The following is a 21164-nucleotide window of genomic DNA, read 5'->3' on the forward strand; positions in this document are numbered from 1 at the left end:
AGCCTCCCAGGTTCTGCTGGAGTCACTGAGACTGGAAGGTGCCTGGTACCACGAGATTGAACCTTGACTTTACTTCTCTGGCAGCCCTAGAAGTAAGCAGCCCTCAGATTAGACTTAACTGAGCAGCAGAGGCAGAGCAATGCTGGCAAAGGTCCTCCAGGTGCTGCTTTTTGAAGCAAAGCCTCCGATCCCTCCCCGAGGCCTGTGTCCTGCTCTGCCTGCAGTCAGGGCACGATGCTTTGCTCTCCTGTGCCCTTGGGCTGGGCTCTGGAAGCTGCATTCCTGGGGAGCAGTGGGGACAAAAGGACCCCCTCTTAGCAGGTGCTGCAAGAGGATGGGACGAGGTCCCCAGGACTACAGACTGAGGAGAGCAAAAGAGGCAAGGCAAAGACTTGTCCCCGCATTTCATCCTCGGGAACTTCTACCTGGTTTAGCCACGCAAACCCATCTCTATTTGTTCCGTTGTTAATCCTTTGTCTCCTATCTCATTGACTAGGAATTGTGATCCCCATAAGCAGGGCTGAGGTCTAAATCTTCCTCTGTTCTAATCCATAACAACACAGCAAGGTTTCTTTCAGCTTTGGGTTTAAAAAAATAAATAAAAAAAAAGAGGGAGGATTATTTAGCATAACGACAACTTCAAGCGTGTTCATTCTGAGCTGGGTCTTTAGAATTATGTAACAACTATCCTGGATGGCAAAGGTGAAAGAAATAAATAAATAGAAGTTATGACCTGCTTCAGCAGAGGGGAAAAATAAAAAAAAAAAAAAAAGAGCAGAAGTCATCCAACAATATTTAAAATAAAGAAAATGGGCTTTGAAAGAAGCTACCCACAGGGCAGGGAGACAAGCTAGACCTCTCTGACAAGCTTTGCTAGAGCCTTTCAGAGACTGTACCTGGATACAGCGCTGGGCTGGGGCTGCCTGTTCAGTTTTAAGATACCAGGGAATATTTTGATAAGGGCAAACTAAACCCAAGGAAGTACAGAGATTCTAAGGGGAAGGGGAAGCACCAGCGTTAAAGTTTCCCTCTTGAATTTTTAGAAGCCGCCTTCCAGGTTCTGCTTCTATTCAAATGAAAAGCAATTTTCTATTATATGACTCAGATAAATTAATTGTAAACAACTGTAATGGATTTAGATCCTCGTGATGTAGCTGCAGTCTTTTTTCACTTGCACAAGCCGCCCTCCGCATCCACACGGAAACCAGGCGATTTCCCATCTCTCTGAAGCCCTATAACAGTAGGGCTGGAGGAGCTCTGCCTCGCCGGTCAGGTTTATCTACGTACGAGGTTAAGTGCTGATGAGATTTGATAGCCTGACACTGCAGAGACAACTACATTAAAACCCCATAAAAGTCAACACACACACACACTAACTCTGTGCAGAGAGGGAAGCTTCAGCAGCTCTTGCTGGAGTCTCACAGCTTCACATCAGCACCGCAGAAGTGTCCTGGGGATCTGGCTGCTTAATTTCCCCAGGTACCCCTAACGACCCGAAGTGCAAACCTTGCACTTGCGGGCTCCTGCTTGCCAGAGCACACCAAAAGGAGATGGAGCCACAGCCCTCTGCAGAACCCGTGCGAGCCTTTGCTCTGCCTACAAGCCTCGATCTCTTGTTAGGGGCACTCCGTAATCACCACATTTCCACTAAGTGGGGTTAAAGAGATGGCAGGGAAGGATTCAAGGTACTTGGCGGACATGAATAATTCACACAGCAAGCCTCGTCCCAAGGACACGAGGTCACCTGGTCAGGCCAAAACCAGAGCACTGGAAGCAAGGATTGCTTCAGTGGAAACTTAGCTCCTTTTTATCATCTCTTTACCATTCCCCATCAGCATACGAGCTCTGCAGCAGCAAAGGCATTTTGCTTCTCGTCTACATGCATTCTTCCTTCTCTCCCAATCCCCTCCACGTGCAGCTCTTGGTTTACACTCAGGCTCAGCCCCCAGCACGTTCCTGCTCACACCTGGGCTCAGCACCTTCCCCAGCCACCCTGCACGAGCTAAACCTGGAGGTGCACCCACAGGACTCCGAGCCCTCCTTCATTTAGGGGGTACGACCACACCGAGACCTGCATGCAGGGGCTCCATGGAGTAGCAGCATCCCCGCAGACAGCTGGCAGGAGCACAGATACGAAGGGTTAGGCCTCATTTCTTGCTATTCTAGTTAAAGCTACCCGACCATTCCTGATGCCTGTGCACTGCAGAAAGCCTTGGCAGTGGCACTTTGCCAGCAGGAGCATCGATTATACACAAGACCCACAACACGAAGACAATTAGATCGCAGCTCGGCAAATAATTCATTATGAATTAATACCGTTTGAGAGCTTGGGATATTTTCCATTTAATCATTAGCTGTGAGACGAAATGATTGGATTGCCTGACTTGGTTTAAATCAGATCCCTAGCCACAGCCCAGGCAACAAAACCGAGGGAACATCGCAGCCTCCGGTAACCTCTGGCAGGACTCGAAGGGTGATTTTGGAGCTTTGTTGTCCCAATAACCAGCACTATCACACGGCTCGAGCTCAAGTGAGACAAAGCCAGTCCCCAGACCTCAACCCCTGCAAACAAAGTCCATTTTCAAATTTCACAACTTGAGCCCATCCTCGTCAGCTGACGAGACCTCCATGCATTATTTATGCTGCACTCATGTTACAGCTACACAAAAAAAAAAAAGAAAAAAAAGGAAAGTCAGCAAGGGCCTGGCCTGAAGCTGTTAAATAGAAAGAATGCGATGCTGAATTTGGGCAGTTATCTTTCAGGGTAGGCCATGCAAAGAACTTTTCTGGAAACAAAGCAGTCACGCTGACAATCAGTGTAGCTGCCTGCCAAAGGGTGGACATTTTACAGAAACACGGTCAACAATAAAGGAGTCGGCGTCTCAATAAAAGTCACTGGATTCTTGCTTTTGTCCTGAGCATCTGATAGGGGCACCCCAGAAACACTGACATTGCCACAGCATCCATCTTAAGACCGTCAGGCAGCTGGGCTGGGTTTCAATCTCCCAGGTTTTCTGCTGTGTGTGCATCCCCCTGACCTTTTATACGGCCTCCCAAAAAGCAGCCAGAAACATCTCCGGCTGAATTTCAGAAACGCCTGATAACCCACATGCGATTCCAGAGCTCCGACCTTGAAAACAATCTCAAAGACAGCATTTGAAAGGAAAAAAAGAAAAACCGACCCAAGCAGCGAGCCTCACGTGGCCTTGCCCAGCTTTAAGAGGAACGGGATTTTCTGGAGAACCCCTCCCTCGATCCCCCCATAACCTACTTAATGCACATCCCAGCCAAAAGCAGAGGCCTCAGCAAGGTGCAGGCGTGCATCCTCCCCGTGCCCCATCATCCGAGGAGCAGCCGAGGCCACCTTAGGAGATGTCACCCCACCGGCTGGTGCCTCCTTCGGGCCCAGGGTGCCCCCACCTCAGCCATGCACCCCCAGCAGACTTCTCTTCGGCCTCTGCAGGTCGTCTCCGAGCATCTCCCGGGGACTGGGAGCAGCCGAACCGCCAGCACAGCCGGAGTACAAATGATTCAGCACTTTCCCCACCTCCAGGAGCCTGATCGATAGCAGCGAGCCCTTCTGCAGGCGCAGCCCGAGCATGCGGCCCCAAAGCATCCCCAGCGCTGCGCCCCGCGGGGCCGGCTCCATCTCACGCAGCAGCAGCCCAGGTGCTGCCACAGAGGCCTCTCGGTGAGGCCAGGGATGCATTTTACCAACACAGGGGGTTTCAGAAGGAGAACACGAGCGTGGCCACGAGCATAGAGGGAAGGAGCAGGGCGCAGCATCCCCCAGCAGATTTTGGGGCCAAAACTTGCCCCGTCACACCAACATCCGTACCCCAGCTGCATTCCCCTGCCTGCATCCTGTTCCCCCAGGGCTGACCCATCAGGGTTTTATCCCACACATACACCATATCATGACCCAAAAGTAAAAATCCCAACACACACCCGAGCCCAGCACCCAGCTCCCCCCGCATGCGGCTCTGGCCCATTTCTGGGAGACGGGAAAAAAACGGGGGGACCCAGGCAGTGGGGCCCCAAACCCGCGATGTGGATGAGGAGCCAAGAACCCCCCCAAGCCCTGGCTGTGCCCTGGGGGTGCCCGTGCCCAGCATCCCCCTAGGGCCCCCCTTACCTGCTCCGGGAGCGCCGGGGCTCGCCGCAGCCGGGGCTCGCCGCGCCGCACTGCGCGCTCCCGGGCGCGGCCGCGCCGCACTGCGCGCTCCCGAGCGGCCGAGCGCGCCCCCGACGAGGAGGAGGAGGAGGAGGAGAAAGAGGAGGAGGCAGGGAGAGAGGGAGGAGAAGGGGAGGGATTTCTTAGCGGCGCCGTTAATTAGCACCTGCACCTCCCCAGCTCCGGCTCTGCCCTCCCGGGCACCCCAAGCGCAAGAGGGGACTGGAAAGGGGGAGGGGGATGCCAAGCTCTGGAGCCCATTTCGGGCGAAAAATCGGGTTCTTCTGAGAACAGGGGGGTTACCCAGGTGCAGGGCTCCCTCCCTGCCCCATGCCGGGTGCAGAAGTCCCGCAGCTTGGCTGGGGGGCACGGATGGATGCAGCTGGGGGCTGCCTGCAAGCCGGTGTGCCCCCGCCGGGTGCCAGGCTGCTGTCAGCATCACAGCCCTGCCATCTCCTCGCTGAGTTGCTCATCAGAAACGTCAGCTTAATTAAAACCTCCCCCGTCTAGGAAAGGCTCACAGTGGGACCTGCCACTTCCCTCGCCATCCCCATCACGGGATTTCATTACAAATGTTCTGCTGAGGTTGGGGAGCTTCGGTCCAGAGCACCACGCTCGTCCTGACTGGTTTAGCCTGTCCTCTAGACAACATGTATTGAACAAGCTGCTGCACATCATGCATTTGAGCCCTTTATGGGGTTTGTCATGAAAAGCTTAGCCCAAAAGACACACTTGCATTTACACACGTTGCTATCCCATGAACATCAGAGAAGAAATCACCTGCTAAGTCGTGTGTGTGTCCTACAGGACCTCCAGAGGAAAGGACCTTCCTCGGGGGGCTGGGAAAGGGGCTGTAGGCTGCAATTTTACTATCGGGTGGTAGGCACAGTCATACAAAACCAGCCCCAGAGAGCAGGTGCTGCAGGAGAGCAGCGGCCCAGCTGATAGAAATTAAGGAAGATAAATTAATTAAAAATAGCTAAGCCAGAGCAGAGCTCCAAGCACCCAACCCACAGCTGCCAGGAAACAGGGGCAAAGCCAAACCACACAGCAGAGCAGGGAGGGATCAGCAGCAAAGCACAACACGAGTGTGCTTTTAAGGCCCTTTCACTATTAAGGTCACTGAGACGCAGGCCTGCCTCCCTCAGGAGCTGCTGAGCACCTCTGGAAATATTAGATATCACCAGGCTTTGCCATTTCTGCCAGGATCCCATTGTACAGCTATATTTAGGGCAGGAATTTGTAAAGTCATTCTTCAAGAGTTGCCTTTCAAGCTGTGTGGAGTGCTTCTCCAAGATGCTGATTGCTGCTAGCTCCAGAGGGGTTCGAGGGCGTGCTGGGCTTCATAGGAGCTGCTCCATGCCATCCAAAATTTACCTCTCTGCCTTGTTCCTACAAGTGTCCCATCCTGTCAGTGGTGCTGGTTGCAAAGCAGCCGGCCGTGAAGGGACTGAGGCATTCCTCCTTGGTTTTGGAAGTCTCTCTGCAGAGAATTTGTGAAGAATCCTATCTGGAGGAAAGCACTGCCTGCCTCCATCATGCAAATAATTCTTTGGGGTACGAACCAACGTTGGTTCACTTTTTGTAGCTACCCCAGAGAGGTGCACTGGAAGAAATGGTGAGCTGGGCTCTGATGAAAAGCTTTTTTTTTTTTTTTTTTTTTTCTTCCTGATGTAAAGAGGTTGCATCCTGCACACACAAGACATTTGTGACAGCTAACAATTAAAATCAGTGTGAACCTAGGCCCAGGTTCCTGGTGTTTCCCAGCACGTATCCAGTTGAACTAGGAGGACATCCCTTACCAACAGAGAGAGGCATATGTACAGCAGTTATTGAGCCAGATCTTCCTGCAGGGCAGATCCCAGCCGCGGCAGGCTCTGACGCAGCAGTGGTGTGCTCCCTCCTTGGCTCTGATCCTTGCCAGATCCACTCTGGGTATTTGCCTTCGCTCTGGAGCTCTGGTGGGTTCCTCTCTTTGCCTTCTCCCTGGAGATCCACTGCAATCAAATTAACGGGGTTAACCAGGGAACGGGCAATGTGGAGAAATTAGATGAGATCCTCTCCTCCAACCAATCTCTCTGAAGAAAATATTGATCAGCCTTAAAGCATTTGCACTTGGAAAGATGGATTCGCGTGTGCCCTACTGTGACACCCAAGCCCTTCAGGAAAGGCTGGTGATGGATGCACGTCCCAGGCACTTTATTTTAATGGCACAGCAGCCCCTCTTGCCCCTAGGACATAAATCATGGTTGCAGCCAGCCTGTGCTTCCCCAGTTGCGAGCACAGGACACAAAGCCCTTCCTGTCTGTGGCTACACCAGCCCTGGCAGAGGTGCCTTGCCTCGTTAATGCACCTGCAATTTACTTTTTTTTTTTTTTTTCCCAGCATTGGTGCAGAGGATTTAAATCCTAGCCTACAATTTAAATCCTCCCATCCTTTTATTTGCTCAGCCAGAGCAAACGTGCGCGCCCTTTCAATGCAAGCACACACTTTGGACTCGACATTTTAAGAGGGGAAAGGATCCTTCTGCTCCGAGCACCCAGTTTCAGACACCTCAGCCCTCCCTTTCCAGCCTCACCAAACCTCAGCAGCTGCAGCAGGACAAAACCCCCAACCTGTTGCTTCCAACCCCCCCCCCCCGGGGCTGGTGGGTGCTGCTGAGCCCAGCCCGGCTCTGCGGTTCGCTGTGCGCTGCTGCCATCTGCTGCTGCCGGCAGAAAAACATTTTCTTCCCTCTCCAGGACGGTTGCATTCAGCATCCACAAAGCCCCCTAGCACAACGCAGGGGTGTAGCGCAGCTCCAAGTCCTGCCCAAGAGCCTCTTGCAGATCCCCTGTTGTGGGCGCACTGGGAAGGGTCCGCAGCAAACTGGGAGAGCGGCTCCCCCGTTCCCTGCAGAATTCCCCCAAAAGATGATCTCCTTGGCTCTGAATTGAAGCTTTCTGTGTGCACATTGCAGGCATGGAAGAGGTGGAAGAGAAAGCAGGGCAAGTTTTATGGCCCCTGCAACGGAGAGAACCAGCAAACCCGAGCGAGGCCGGTTGCTGCAGGGAGCTGTGGCCAAGCAATCCTCCACCTTTGCCAGAGCCCTGTGTCACCCTGATCCCCGGGAGCATTTCAGTCGATTGCCTTCCTTGGAGCGGTGCAGGGACTGGCTGGGTTTGGATTTTGCTGTTTTCTGGGCTCTGCAGGAGCAGCCTCTGTCTGTGCCCAGGCTTCCAGCTCAGGCAGCCTCCAGCGCCTCGCTGGTGCTCTCCAACACCTCATGCACTGAGCAGGAAATGTATTTCTGTGCTCAGTCTTTAGTTCTCTTCTGTAGGGCCTCTAGTATTTAAACTGATAGCAAAGAGCCACAGCTGCCTGTTGGGAAGGATGATTTAATTCCCAAGAAGTTACACACGAGCAGCCCTGGAGCAGGGAAAGGAGGTTTCTGGGCTCAGCTGGGTGCCAGCTGGGGGAGTGCTCTGCACCCCGTGGAGGGATTTACGTGGTGTCAGCCAGGCGTGCTCTAGCCTTATTTCCAGGACAAGGCTTCCTTCTACCTTTAGTTCCACAACAGAGGATCCTCATGGCTGTGCACATAAGGATCTGTGGAGTTTGCAGCCCCAGGCTCACAGCTCCTGACCTGACGGGGAGCCACTCGGTGGGACGCTGGCTGCAGGGAGCCTGCTGGGGCACCCAGGGGTGCTCACAGCCTGGTGAGGATCACCCTACTGCTGGCACCGCTGAGAGCAAAGCCTGCTGCAGACTGGCAGGTAGGCAGCCACCAGCCCACGGAGTTGTCTCTGTTGCACAGCTCCAGGCGTTCCCGGAGACTCCTGTGTCTAACACCAGCTCACTATGAAATATTAAGCAGCTCAATGTGAACAAAGCTTCGCTCTGACACTGCTCTTTCCAGACAGATTTCGAGATCACAGAGACAAGAGCCCAGCATCCTTCCCTTTCTTGCCCCTAGAGCTTGACCTTCTGGGGCCAGGCAGGGTGGCATTGCCCCCAGCTCAATAGCATCACACCCCATAAGCACTTTATAGACTTGAGGAGCACTGAATGCTTCCCTTTACTCATTTATTGCCAGCAGGTTAGGAGTTTGCTCAGCTGGAAAAGCCTAGGCCTGCTTGCCTGAGCTCACATCACCTTGGTTTCCTATACGAGCCTGCTGCTCTCGAAGCAAGAGGTCAGTCGTGTTGCTCTGCCATAAAGCCTAAGATAATTTCCAGCACTCTCCCGATGGCAAATTTAAAAGATCATACTTCCTGAAACACCTTTCTACAGCTATTCATGTCATATCCACGTTCTCCATTGGTTAACATGAAGAATAACGTACATTGCTTTTGCTTTCTCTCATCTGATGTAGGAATTGTTGGCCCAGAGCACACGTACACAAATCTCTCTTTACTCCTGCAGAAGTCAGGCTGTACCTGTCAGAGCCTGGGAAAAGCCATGTGGGAGCCTATCCTCAGCCAGAACTGAGTCCCCTGAATGTGTTCAGTGCACTACGCCACTAGATTGCAGCAAAACACCAAGTTCTGCTGCCAGCTCGCCTGCTGGATGGGAGCAAGGAGCAAACAGAGCAGCTGAGACATCTTGCAGTCACTCAAGCAAAAACATAGGTGAGAAATCCTGCAGAAAGTGAGCCAAAGCAAATGAAATCAATGCCTTTAGGATGCCCATAACCCCCAGGAATCCCTCCCTCACCCACTCTTGGGCTGGAAGCACAGCCCATCGCTGCAGCAGGCATCCATCTCAGCCAGTTTGTCCCAGGCACTGCGGTGCCGTGGAGGTAAATGTCCTGGTGAAACCAGGCCATGGTTTTATACTGAGCTTGCACAAACATTTGGCCAAATTGAAACTTGGCTGTGAATCCTCCAAGGAAGAGGTGACCTAGGAGGAACTGATGAGCTGACAAAGACAGCGTGGTCCTAGAGGCAGAGGGACCGTCAGGCGGCAGTGCCCGTCCCCAGGCCACTCTTCTGCAGTTCCCTTTGTGTAACCCAGCACATTCAAAGAGCAAACCCACAAACAAAAAATCAAACAAACAAAACAACAAAAAAAGCTGCTCTATGGAACCTGCTTTGGCAGGGGGATTGGACCTGATGGTCTCTCAATGTCCCTTCCGACCCCTGCAATTCTGTGATTCTGTAACCAAAGGAGCCCTTCCTAGTGACCAGTTTGACCATATATTAGTCAAGGTCTCCTGCATTTCCACCACAGCCCCAGAAGACCCAGAACTTTTACTGCTATCACCAGCCCAGCAGATTTCTCGTGATTACAAGAAACTATTTTACCGTGTTGTCTGGAAGGAAGACATTTAGATGTGCAAAACATTCATTAATCATGAATAATTAATAATTAACAATTATTATTTAAAATACCAGGGCAGGAAAAATCCCGGTGTGGATATTTTTTGATTTATAAATGCCACGCTTTTAATTAAAAGAGAGGGAGCATAATCATCAGTCAACTGTTTTTAACAATGAGCAGCCTGGGCTTTGGCTGCTAGATGCCCTAGATAGAAAAGGGCAGCAGTTCTGCTGGAGCAGTGAGAAGTTTCAAGCCTGAAGGATGTGCCCTGGTGGAAACATCAAGTCCTGGGGGGGAGCCTTAAAGGATTTCTCATCATTTAGGCCATCACTCAGACAACCACTGCTTTGTCCCTTGCGCCTTCCAGTAGATGTGCCTTTAGAGAAGTGTCCAGCTGGATACACTGTTTGGCACACGTCAGTCCTAAAGCAACCTTTTTTTGGGATTAGTGGGAAACTCCGCATAAACCACAGATGGATTAAAAGGCACAGAGAAGACAGCAGAAGCAAGGGGCAATAGGGAAGCCCACGTTAAAGTTGCTCAGGGACTTAATGCCAGGAAAAACAAGGAAAGAAAGAGTGAGGCATGGTAATGATTCAGGGTCACACAAAGTGTTTGGCTTCCTTCTTTATACGGCCATATCCAAAAAAAAACTATTGCTTGTGTGACTCGAACAACACTCAGCGGTGTTTCTGCTTGACTTGAAAACACCCCTCCTGCTGAATATCCTTTTTATATGAAAACAAACAACTGAAAAAAAAAAAAAAAACCACAAAAGTTCCCCCAGCCCTCCCTAACCAGGCAGTGAGCTGAAACAGATTCCCCTGCAGAAAGGCTTCACTGCCAAAAGCACGATGCCCTTTCAGGGTCACCCTCTTTAAAAATTCAAGTTCTTGCTGAAGAGCAGCAGAGCGCATGAAACCGCAGCTGTACCCCATGCCCTGGGGTCAGCTCTTGGGGTGGAGACAAGAGCCCGGGATGTATATAGGGTCTCTCCACCTGTACTCACACCCTTGTGATCTCGTGCATCCCTCCATGACGTTGAGGTGTCCTGCACCCCACACCTGAGAGCCGCTCTCACCAAGCATGGGTGACACTGCTCTCCTCCTGGGTGCTTCATGCACTGCTTACAGTGTTTGAGAGCCCGGTGAATTTGTTGACACCTTCCAGCCATCAGCCCTATAATGTTTGTCCTACTCAACAGCTGAAGACCAGACTTTTATCCACAACATCAGTCCCTCTCCTTCCCTACAGGTCTACCTCTGAGCTCCTTGCCATGTCCTGGTGCAGGCACTTCTCTTTCAAGCAGCATCTTCAGCCCTCCAGGCAAGATGCTCACAAACCAAGGGAGTGCTCAATCTGCTCACCATGTCGTGTGGCTCGAGGCAACAGAGCGACACGAGCACACAGCTACAGAGCTTGCACCAAAGCCCGGCTATAGGTTATTGGTTAATTAATCAATAGGCTTGATCCTTTTCAGACACTTACAGAAACTTGCCTAAGCAGAGCAATTAGCGTTAGGTGGGTTTCTCGTACCTATATTCCCAATTAGACTATCAGTGATGGAGCAGCAGCTGCAGGCTAGGTCTCTTTAGCATGGAATAGCTTGTAAAAGGAAGGTCACGGATCCATAATGCTTGTTTTGCGGGTGAACAGCAGCATCCTATGCTGAGAGGTAATAGAGGTCTTTTGTACAAAGAATTCCCACCTGAAATCCTAGAAATCATATAAGTAGACTGCATTAGCTACACATCATAAATATTGATGCTGTTGCTAAGGGGAAGGAGGGTTGGGTTCAATGTTAATGGACTGATGTTGGTATGCTGAGAACACTCTAGGGAGCAAAAGGGACAAAATACCTCTGTCAAAGAGAGCCGAGTGCGTCGCGTGTGGCTTTCAGGCAGGACTCACAGAGCTGGCCCTGGGAACGTGCGCGTTTTGATAAGTGCACGAGTCCTTCCTTGTACCCCTTCCCTGAGTTTGGGGTTAATCGTGGGTCCTTGCGGTGGCAGTGACTGGTTTTGCATCTGATCAGCTCCCCCAGGCATGAGCTGTGTGCCTTCTCCATGGCTGGGTGTGGGTGCACCAGTGCCTTCCACGTGCCTTGCTGCTGAAGCTCTTGCATTTTCATCACTGGGCTCACCAGCATGGGCTGTGCTAGTGGGTCCAGCAGGACGATGGTAGGTCCGGAGGGGAATAACAGACTTCTCAGCAGCCAGGAGGCAGGTTGTGCGTGGAGAGAAAGCGTGGGGAGATGGCCAGGGCTAAGCACCGTGCTGCCACAAATGGGACGGAGCACGACGGATATGGAGGGGGCCCCAAAAGACCTGTCCTGCTGCTTCAGGGCAGGATCCCTCAGGCACAAGGCATCCTGGAGGAGTTTGTCCTTGTCCCATAGAGCTATGGGGAAGGTGAAGTCCTGCTCTGTGTGCCCAGGCTGCTCAGCACCCCGTCCTGCAAGGCTGCACGTACGCTGACTGCAGCTCTGTGCCACTGCACGCCACTCCTCAAAGCTCTGACAAAATCAGCCTGTTTGCCCTGAGGGGCAACAGGAGGACAAATTAAAATAGGAAGCCTCTAAGGAGAGAGGCTCCACATGTCCTAAGGGGATGACTGGATGCTGGAGCAGCCCAAAGCTCCTCAGTGCCCCGGTGGGGACCTGTGGTCCCCAGGCTGGTGGTGGTGGCAAGCAGCAGGCAGAGCCAGCACTGCCCTCTTTCTCCTCCTAAGAGGCACTTTCACACCTCTGTTTGTCTGCAGCACTTGAGAACCTGAAGAGCCCTTAAAGGATTAGGCATGAGAAGACAATGCTGACGATCAGTGGCTGAAATTCCCCTCCCTCCTTTCCCCCTCTGTGTTTTTCCGCTCCCTGCCTTTAATGACTTATGCAGTCCCTGATGGTTTCCAAATTTCAAGTGCACAAGGTGTTACACAGGCCAGCCTTCTATGTCTGCTTATTATTCACAACAGAACAAGACCGAGACACCAAATTGCTTTGTTGATCCTATGAAGGGAATCGATCCTTGCAGGCTTAGTGCCTCTGACATGTTTATTGTGGCCGCACGGGGAAGGATGCTCACACTGGGAAGGATGCTCGCGCTGGCCCAGAGGGTCCAGGAGGGGTGGTCCAACCTGGGGGCTTCTGCAGCCCTGCTGCTCCTGGTTTCTCTTGTCTGAGGTGCAAAACAAACCGAGGCTGGGACTGACTGCTGGGGTTGCAAGGCCAGGAGGCACGGGTCCTGCTGCCTGACCACCTGGGCAGGTGTTAACTGGTACCCAGTCTGTGGATATCGAGCACTGTGGTCATGAATGGGAATTAAAAGGTAAAACCCCACCAAAACCAGGCTCTGCAGCCTGTGCCACCTCTGTGGGGCAGGGATGCTGCAGGTCTGGGCTGTCCCAGCACGGTGACAGCGGTGCCCACGTGTGACCATGTCCTGCGCCAGCCCAGCCCGAGCGTTTCAGGCCAAGGGCTGCTTTTCCAAAGCAATCTGGAGGGCTTGGGGTTGGTTTTTATTCCCTTTCCTTGTGATATCTGGCAAAGCTCACTCTGAGCTGAAAGAAAACAAGATGGGAAGCAAAAGGCAACCTGAAGCTGGGCTGGAGAGAGAGTGATTACTTGTTAATGGAGCAGAGAGTGCAGCGAGATGAGGCTGTCCCAACACGGCGATTCAGGCAGTAAAACCCCCCCGCTGGGAGCCTCTGCCACACACTTTCAAGAAAACTGAGTTTTTCAGAGACAATAACAGATCGTAAAGCTGCAGGACACACACAGGTCATTACCGAGGTGGCACGCAGGCACCTCAGGTGGCCAAGCCACGCAGACAGCAGGCACCAAACCAGGGCAGGTCAAAGCTGCCCCAGCACGAGGGTCCCCAGGGGAGCTGCTACCCAGCCCCGGAGGTGGAGAACGCCTGTGTTAAACAACACCAGCAGCTGGCAAAAGATGCAACGTGTAAGCAAGCATCACAGCAAAATAGCTGCTTGGAGATTCCAGCATCCACTTTCCATTATGAGCATAAATCTCACTGATTTCGGATAAGAGCGAACGTGCAAATCGTGCCCCTCTTTAGCCTGCTTCAGGTGACGGCAGTAAACTACATGATTTTCCAGCTGCAATTTCATGCCCTGTGTGCACCCCAGGGTGTCAGCCCTGGGGCCGTGTTGGGTATTTCTGATGGGAGATCATTCATCTGCGTGGCTGCAGCCCAGCTCTGAGCCAGCCCAGCTCCCACAGCCTTGCTAAGGAGCACGTCAGCGCTGGATTAGCTCTGAAGATTTCAGCCCTGGGGCTCGGATGACAATACAGTCCCAGCGCTTTGCTACTCCAGCATCTTTCATGCGACAGTTCATTGATTATCAAGCTACAAGGGACAACAGTCATAAATTCATTTGATCTTGTTTATAGTATTCGTCTGTCAGACTTCCCTGAATCGATTCCCATTTAAACCAGAATATTTCTCTTCGGGAAGAAAAAAAAAAAACACAACACAAAGCCAACTATGTGTCACAGGAAACTTTCCTAACACTACCTCTCCTCACGCTCCAGATGCCGCGGCTGCAGCAGGGGCTGCCTGGGGCTGGGTGACCTGCTGGGCAGGGGGAGCCCCAAATAACCCCGTGGATGGGAAATAAGGGTCCTGAGGTCACACCGGCAGGGATGTGGGGTTTGGGATCCACCAGGGGCATGAATTGCTGCTTGTCATCACACCCACAATCCCCACTTGTGATATAGCAGAAATAACCCGTGCTTTTGGATAATTTTGGTATTCATAGCACGAGCTCATGGGGCAGAGGCTGTCCCCTAACGTGTGGCCACCACAACCACCAAGCTCAGCTCTCCCATGTCCCTGCTGTCCCCATAGGACAGCCCAGGAGCATCAGGTGTGACCCTGCCCCATCACCCAGCGATGTCCTGGGGTGCTCCCCACGCCTGGCGGCGATGCCTTCCCTCCCCTGGGGAGCGCAGCCAATTAACGGCGCACCCATTGTGCTTCTGTAATTGCACACTGTATTGCTCTGAACAGGAGCGGGGGAAAAAAAATGGTTGCTGGGACTAGAGACTTGAAAATCCATTAAAGGATTTATTTTTTATTTTTTTATTTTACCCAATACCTTGGGGGTTTGAAAGCTCATCTGTGTGTTACTGCTCCAAATGGAAAACCAGAATAAATGCATATTTGAAGTAATAAAAGCCCTTTCGTACTAAATCCGAGTACAAATTAACAATTACTAGTGCTGTCTAATGTCTTTCTGCCTCAACATTTTCATTTAACGGCCGTTCTTTTATCTTCAATGCTCCAGTTATTTTTTTTCCTCCAAGATATTTATTGTTAAGTTGGGGGGCTGGGGGTGTTTTGTTGTGTTTTGCCCCCCCCCTTCCTCTCTTTCTTTCCAATTTAGCAGCAGGAGGAACGGATTTTATTTCCTGTTCCAGCAGAAAAGAGCAGAGGAGGGAGGGATGGAGGGAGTGCTGGGGCTATTGGCACAGAGCCCTGCTTCGAGCTGCCCCCTGCACAGCTGCTCTGCCCCCAGGACCAGGGGGGGCTCAGCACCCTTCCCTCCCCAGGCTCCTTGGGAGGGAAGCAGGGTGCTGGGTACCGCATCCCTCTCACTTGGAGGATGTTTTATAGGGTCTGTGCCCACCCCAAGCACCACGCTGGCTGCTCAGGGGGAGATGTGTGAGCAGGGAAGGTGCAGCGTGGGTGTCACCAGTTGTCACCTGGATAGGTGCAAGCCTTGCCCAGCAGTCACCAGCAGCCTCCTGCTGGCAGGTAGCAGCAAAGGGAGCCTGGGAACAGCCCAGCTGGAGGCGTGGGGTGGTTTTTGCTCCCAAAGTCTGGGAGCAGAAGGCACGTCCTGGTGCTGCACATCCAGCCAACAGCAGCACAGCGCAAACACACCGGGGGGAAAAGGTGCTCGGGCATAGCCTCCTGTGCCTCTCAAGGTCTGGGGGCTCAAAGCATGGATGGAAAGCAAGCAAAGGAAGCAGCAGCGGAGTGAACCGAGGGCACGGGAACAGAAGGTTACCCCCAAGCCCTGCTTGTGCCATGCATGCTCCCTCTTCACGCGCCGTTGGGTTTATGGGGAAGGCGCAGAGCGCAGCTGGGCACTGAGCAGTGGTGCCTGATTAACGCTCTGCAAACAGGCAGGGCTGCTGGGGCTGAGCACGCAGCTTGGGTGGCTTGGGCAGAGAAGGGATAGCCCAGAAGAAGTTCGTCAGGCACTGCAAGGGGTGCTCGCCCACTTCCAGACGCCCCCAGCTGCCTCCTGTTTGGACCATGCATCTCTGCAAGTTGCAGGAGGGTTTGTGTGATGCTGAGAGAGCAACACGTAACTCATCTCAGACTTCTGGAGAAGGACGTAACGAAGCCTGTCTTTGAAAAATGAAACCAATTTGGATATTTTGTATAACCTAGAAGGAGACGCCCTGTGGTTTTCCTCTCCCACACGAGCTGTGTCTAGCTTCTCTTCGGTCCCGTTCCTCACATCGCCAAAAAACACCACCGAGGGATGGAGCTGGGACCACCACGGGCTCTCACCTCCCCCCGAGGCTCACTCATCCTCTTACCACACCAGCTGGAGTCAGAGCAAAGTCCAGCTCAGGTCAGACAAGGAAGCTTTGGGGCATTTCCTTGGCTCCAGACAACCGCCCTGGTGGTAGAAACAAAAAACAAGCCCCTGGGGGGGCTCCTGAGAAGCAATTGGCCTGGCTCCTACCTCAGGAGGCACAAGGAGCACTCCAAGCTCTGCTGCTGGAGCACCGCATGCTCTCAGCAAGGCCGGGGCACGCTTTGGAGTTCAATTCAATTCATCCCAATCAGCAGCGGCGGCTCCGAGGGCAAATGGAGAAAGCCGAGAACGTTGTCCCAGTTAATAAGATAACAATTTAGCATGTGGCGGGGCTCCTTTCCCTCTTCCTCCGTTCAAAGCAGACGTTTGGAGTTGCCTCTAAGTAATTTAGTGGAAAGGCAGCTATGATTTCAATCCCCCATCTGCCCTGTTACCATCCAGCAATGCTTCTTGTCACCAGCTAACGGCATTTAAAATATTTACAGCCCTGTCCTTTCCCTGGGGAAGGATCAGAATAAATCACTGTAGCCAACAATAAATCAAAAATTAATCTCCCGAAAGTGCGAGGCCTGTCCGATCCCTCAAATAACAAGCAGCCGAATTTATCAAGTAAATTGGTGCCGGTGTCTGCATGGCATCGCCGTGGGGGCGTAATGGATGGGGTGGGAGGGCAGACGGCTCAGCCAGCCCAGGGACTCACACCCCGGGGACAAAGGTTTGGGTACGGTGCTGGGGTCACCGAGTGCCACCTTCCCCTGTCACTGTCCACAGGCAGAGCTCATCCCGCTCCCTGCTCGCCTTCTCCGACCCGCAGCAGGAGGTGTTGGTGCTCAGGTGGAGCCACAGGAGAGGAATTTGTGCTGTGTTCTTGCCCCATTCCCATGCCCATGCTTCACCTCCCACAGGGGTCACACTCCCAGGGACGCACCGTGGTGACCTGGGCTGAGCACAGAAAGGGCTGGGTGGGAGGGAAGCCATGAGGTCCTTCACAAGGTAGCATCCAATTATTTTTTCCTCTTCCAACATAATATATATATATATACACACGTCCTTAATAGCAACTAATACATATTCTGCGTTTTGGAGGCTATTATTCATTTAAATCTCAATCACATTACATGCACACACATACATTTACTGTAACTCTTACATTGAGGCTGCCCTGGGAAGGGCTGGGCACACAGCTCAGGCACAAGAACAGCACCCGGACTGGGTTCAGGGCCAGCAGAGGAGCTGCTGGGGATGGCGAGGAGCTTTCTGCTCCTGGACATGGAGCAGGGGCACGGGGACTGACCTGGGACCTGCAGAGTGACCCTTTGGTGTCCAGCAGGGGCACCTCAGGCTGTGCTCACAAGGTGCCTTCCCCATGCTGCCATCAGGGGTGGATCTGTCTGCATTTTGGGAAGGAGCAGCAGGGCTCTGGAGATCCCTGCTTGGGCTGGGAACAGCTCTTTGGTCAGCAGAGCTCCAAATAGATCTGGGAGGCTCTGATTTAGATCGCACGTGAAAGCAGCATGAAGCAGGGAGCAAAGAGTTTTGCTGAACTTCTTTTACAGCTCTCCAGAGATTTCCTTTTTTGATAGCAAGCAGCACACACAAGTAATATTTTTCTCCCCACAGAAATGATGGCATGGCCATGCAGCCACAGGACCAGCTGGAAAACTCCACTGCAAGCATCGTGCAAACCCAGGCAGCAGCTCGGCTCCTGCACGGCCACGCCAGCCCCCTGCCCTGCCAGCCCACAGCTCCATCACCTACAGCTCTAAAAAGCTGAGTTATCTGAACACCAAAATAGCTCTTCCCCCCCCCCCCCACAGTTTACAGACATTATATCTGATTTTTCTGCAGCAGAGGAAAAATCTCCTTTTGATCTTTTTTTTTTTGTTCTGCCAAAAATTGAGACTAAACTCATCTGTACTAATTGCTCCCAACAGACATTCTGTGGGCACCTCCTGTTTCTGCTACAGCTCAGGGTCTAGATATTCAGACAACCTTATAAGAGACAGGTGAAGGAATTAGAGAATTTATCAAGAGGGCCCTAAAGGTGCCCAGGGAGTGTAAACATTTACCTGGAAAGTGGTACAGAGGGGGGCAGACCTGACATGAGATTCCTAAACCTGCTTTTTGCTGAGCTTCTCATCACATTCGGGATCTCTGGACTGAAGAGAGTGTGCAGGTATTTTGTGGTATTGCTAATGCATGTCTCTTATAAACCAGTGTTTGCATACATGATTTATACGGTGTCAGAGCTGTAGGGCTGGCTAACCTAAGCAGCAAATTAACTTGGGAAGTGTCAGGGTGCATTAGTCTGACTGACAGGAAAACAGCCGGAGCCAGGTCAGCAGATCTGTTAGGAACCTCAGTGTTTTCCTTAATGGAACCAGAGACCTCTTTAACAATAAATTAATCTCTGCCGAAAGCGCACATAATAGGGCTTCCCTGACAGACAGGTCCCCAGGATGAGCTCTCCCAGATGATCCCTCTAGCAGGATGCACACCGAGATGGGGTTGGAGCTCCTGGGAGGATCCAGGGCTTTTTCCTGGATAAACCTCAGGAAGAACAACAAATATCCAACCCCCAAACCATGCTGCTTTAAGCCAAAGCCTCAGGCTTGGCCCCGGTGCCTTGTGAACTGCTGCACAAGGAGGCAGGCTGCACAGTTTATTTTCTTCCTGTGCTAAACACCAAGGCAGACAACAAAGTAATTACTTGTGAAGTTATTCAGGTGCTTTTGCAGGCTTTTACAAAATTTGCCAACTACGTACACACGTGGGTGTGTGTTGACTTCACTGTTTTTCTTGTCGTGAGTTACAGAGATGAGCAAACTGTTCAAAGGAAGTCTCCTTCTGTCTCCTCGTACCCATTTCTCCCTTTCCTCATCTCTCCAGCCAGCTATCAATCACACTTCTGTGGCACATCTATCCACTGTGTAATTATCTACCTATGGGACTGGACGGCTTGGCTCCCCATCCGTCTTCCTGCAAGCCAAAACAAATACCCAGCAGCTCAGGATATTTGCTCTTTCAAGTCTTCCCTTCTCCCATTCCCCTGCAGGCACAGGGCAGAGGGCACCCCCTGAGCAGGCAGGTGACAAAAGCCCACCCAAAATAATTTGGGTCCACACCCCAAAGTCCACAAAAAGAGCCCACACGGCACCCAAATAGCCACAGGCATTCACAGGGCCAGCTGTGAGGCCAGGCACGAGGATGCGCCCAAACTGGAGATCTTCACATGCGCTCACACCAAGATTTAGGGATGTGAGCACCAGGACTGCGCACACAAGCACAACACACCCTGTGAGTGCACCCAGCAATTTGTGATGGCTCAAAACCAAAAGCTCACACCTTCCCTGCACCTGGCTGCACTACAAAGCAAACCCCAGCAGGGACACAGGCACCCGCACTGCTCCCAGTGACAAATCTCACTGGGTTTCTCCCATTCTTCATCAGAAATTGGTCCAGGTCCTCGCCCAGCAGCGCACGGAGCCTGCCAGTGACACTCTATTTATGGTTTTGCTTTTGATTTACACTTGGTGGTTTTTACTCTCACCCGACTCTCATTTTATGTGGCATTTCCTCCGCTCCTATTTGTTTCTTCTTTACAGATGGCACTGTCAGATGGGGAGGATTGGATGTTAGAGCTGTCCTGGTTGCACGAGGAACATCTCAATACATTGAGCCACGGTCTCCAGCAGCCCAGGCCAGTATCTTAGCCAGGTTTTTCCTCAAAGCAGCAGCGAGTTGTTTACAGTTGTATAAATAGGCTCTTTATTTATCACAATTACCACCAATAACGTATAGAAATTAAAGTGAAAATTATGAAAACATGGCTGGATTTCATTTTCCTGCCAAAGCCAAGGCAGCTCTGGCTCAGATTCCAGGATTCTCATCCCATGCAGAGCAACGTGCTCTTTTCCTGCAGGAAAAGGAAAGCTCATTGCCTTCAGGATGTTCGTGCTGCCTGGGATGGTGCCGTACGGTCACCCAAGGGGAGGATGAGCCAGAGGGAAGCTCTCGCTCGCTTGTCACAGAGACGAGGCGGAGATGGCAGGGCAGAACGTGCTCGCTCAGCTTGTCAAGGCGTGAGGAGCTAAAATTGGTGCCTACCTGACACGCCGAAAGGAACCCGAGGCTGCCGCACAATTACCCTTCCAAGCACAGTGGTGTTTATCCTGCAGCCATTTTCCATAATTACACTGACAGCCCCTGACAGCCCCATGTCAGTGCCGCAGGAGCCGTCCCTGGCAGCTGATGTGATGCTCTGGGGTCATTCTGCTGGCTCGCTCCTCTTCCCCCTCCGTGCTAATCTCCAGCTCTGATTATTTTTGATGGCTTTTGACCAGAGATTGCAGCTCAGGAAAGTGAGATCTGGATAAATCCTGGTCTAACCAGAGAGGAGGCATTCAGCTGCTGGGACCAAGGGACCCCCCAGCCATGCTGAGATGGATGTGAGAGCCAAGCAGCATTTGCAGTTAACAGCCCTGTTTGTTTTCCAGTCACCATCAAAGCTGGGAAGTGATGAACTTGGGCACATCCTGGCTTGGGTAAATCCCAGCCAGCCCACCAACTTCAGGGGAAGGAGATTTACCCACCTGGGGCCAACCAGGCTCATTTCTCCCCATGCTCACAAATATCTCCAAAAGCTTTCACATTTTGCATGTCCAGTTTCTCCCGGAGGGAAGCTCACAGCCTGGGCTGGAGGGGAAGGTGACACGACCTGGATGTGACAGCTCCTCTCAGCCAGATGCACCGAGAGGCTGCACCCTGCATGCAGCCTCCCCTTCCCTCACATCCCCGTGCAGGCACAAGCTGGGCACATCACTCACACTCAGTTCTCTCCGCTGTCTCAGTTCAAATTTAATTTTAAATTGCCTTGCTTCCCTTGAAACCTCACCGGAGGCTTTCCCATAAGGCCCGTCTAAAACCTTCCATCTCTGCTTTAAACTCAAGGAAAATTCCCTGAAAATTTTCCCTCCTTGGGAAGAAAAAATAATCTGTTCTTCATCACAACAACAAAATAATAAAGCTTGAATTTCCAGATAAAACATTTCATTTTTTCAGGTGTCAATCAGTTTCTGGCTTTTCATTTTTCAGGCTGTTGATGAAAGCAGCGTGG

General features: G+C 52.0%; 1 protein-coding gene across 18 annotated transcripts in view; it reads right to left on the minus strand.

Moving 5' to 3' along the window:
* The window catches only part of NFASC (neurofascin), an 82957-nt gene extending 78665 nt beyond the window's left edge, over positions 1–4292 (minus strand). For 11 of the 18 annotated variants that reach the window (XM_027444827.3, XM_027444822.3, XM_027444821.3 and 8 more), the window contains exon 1: positions 4136–4291. The gene's annotated coding sequence lies outside the window, so the exon portion shown is untranslated. Of the gene's footprint in view, positions 1–4135 lie in introns of all 18 variants that reach the window. The other 7 variants (XM_072028337.1, XM_072028335.1, XM_038168391.2 and 4 more) reach the window with 1 other exon arrangement.
* Positions 4293–21164: the final 16872 nt, after the last annotated feature.

Source organism: Anas platyrhynchos, chromosome 27 (assembly GCF_047663525.1).
Source record: "Anas platyrhynchos isolate ZD024472 breed Pekin duck chromosome 27, IASCAAS_PekinDuck_T2T, whole genome shotgun sequence".
In the NCBI taxonomy this organism is placed as follows: domain Eukaryota; kingdom Metazoa; phylum Chordata; class Aves; order Anseriformes; family Anatidae; genus Anas; species Anas platyrhynchos.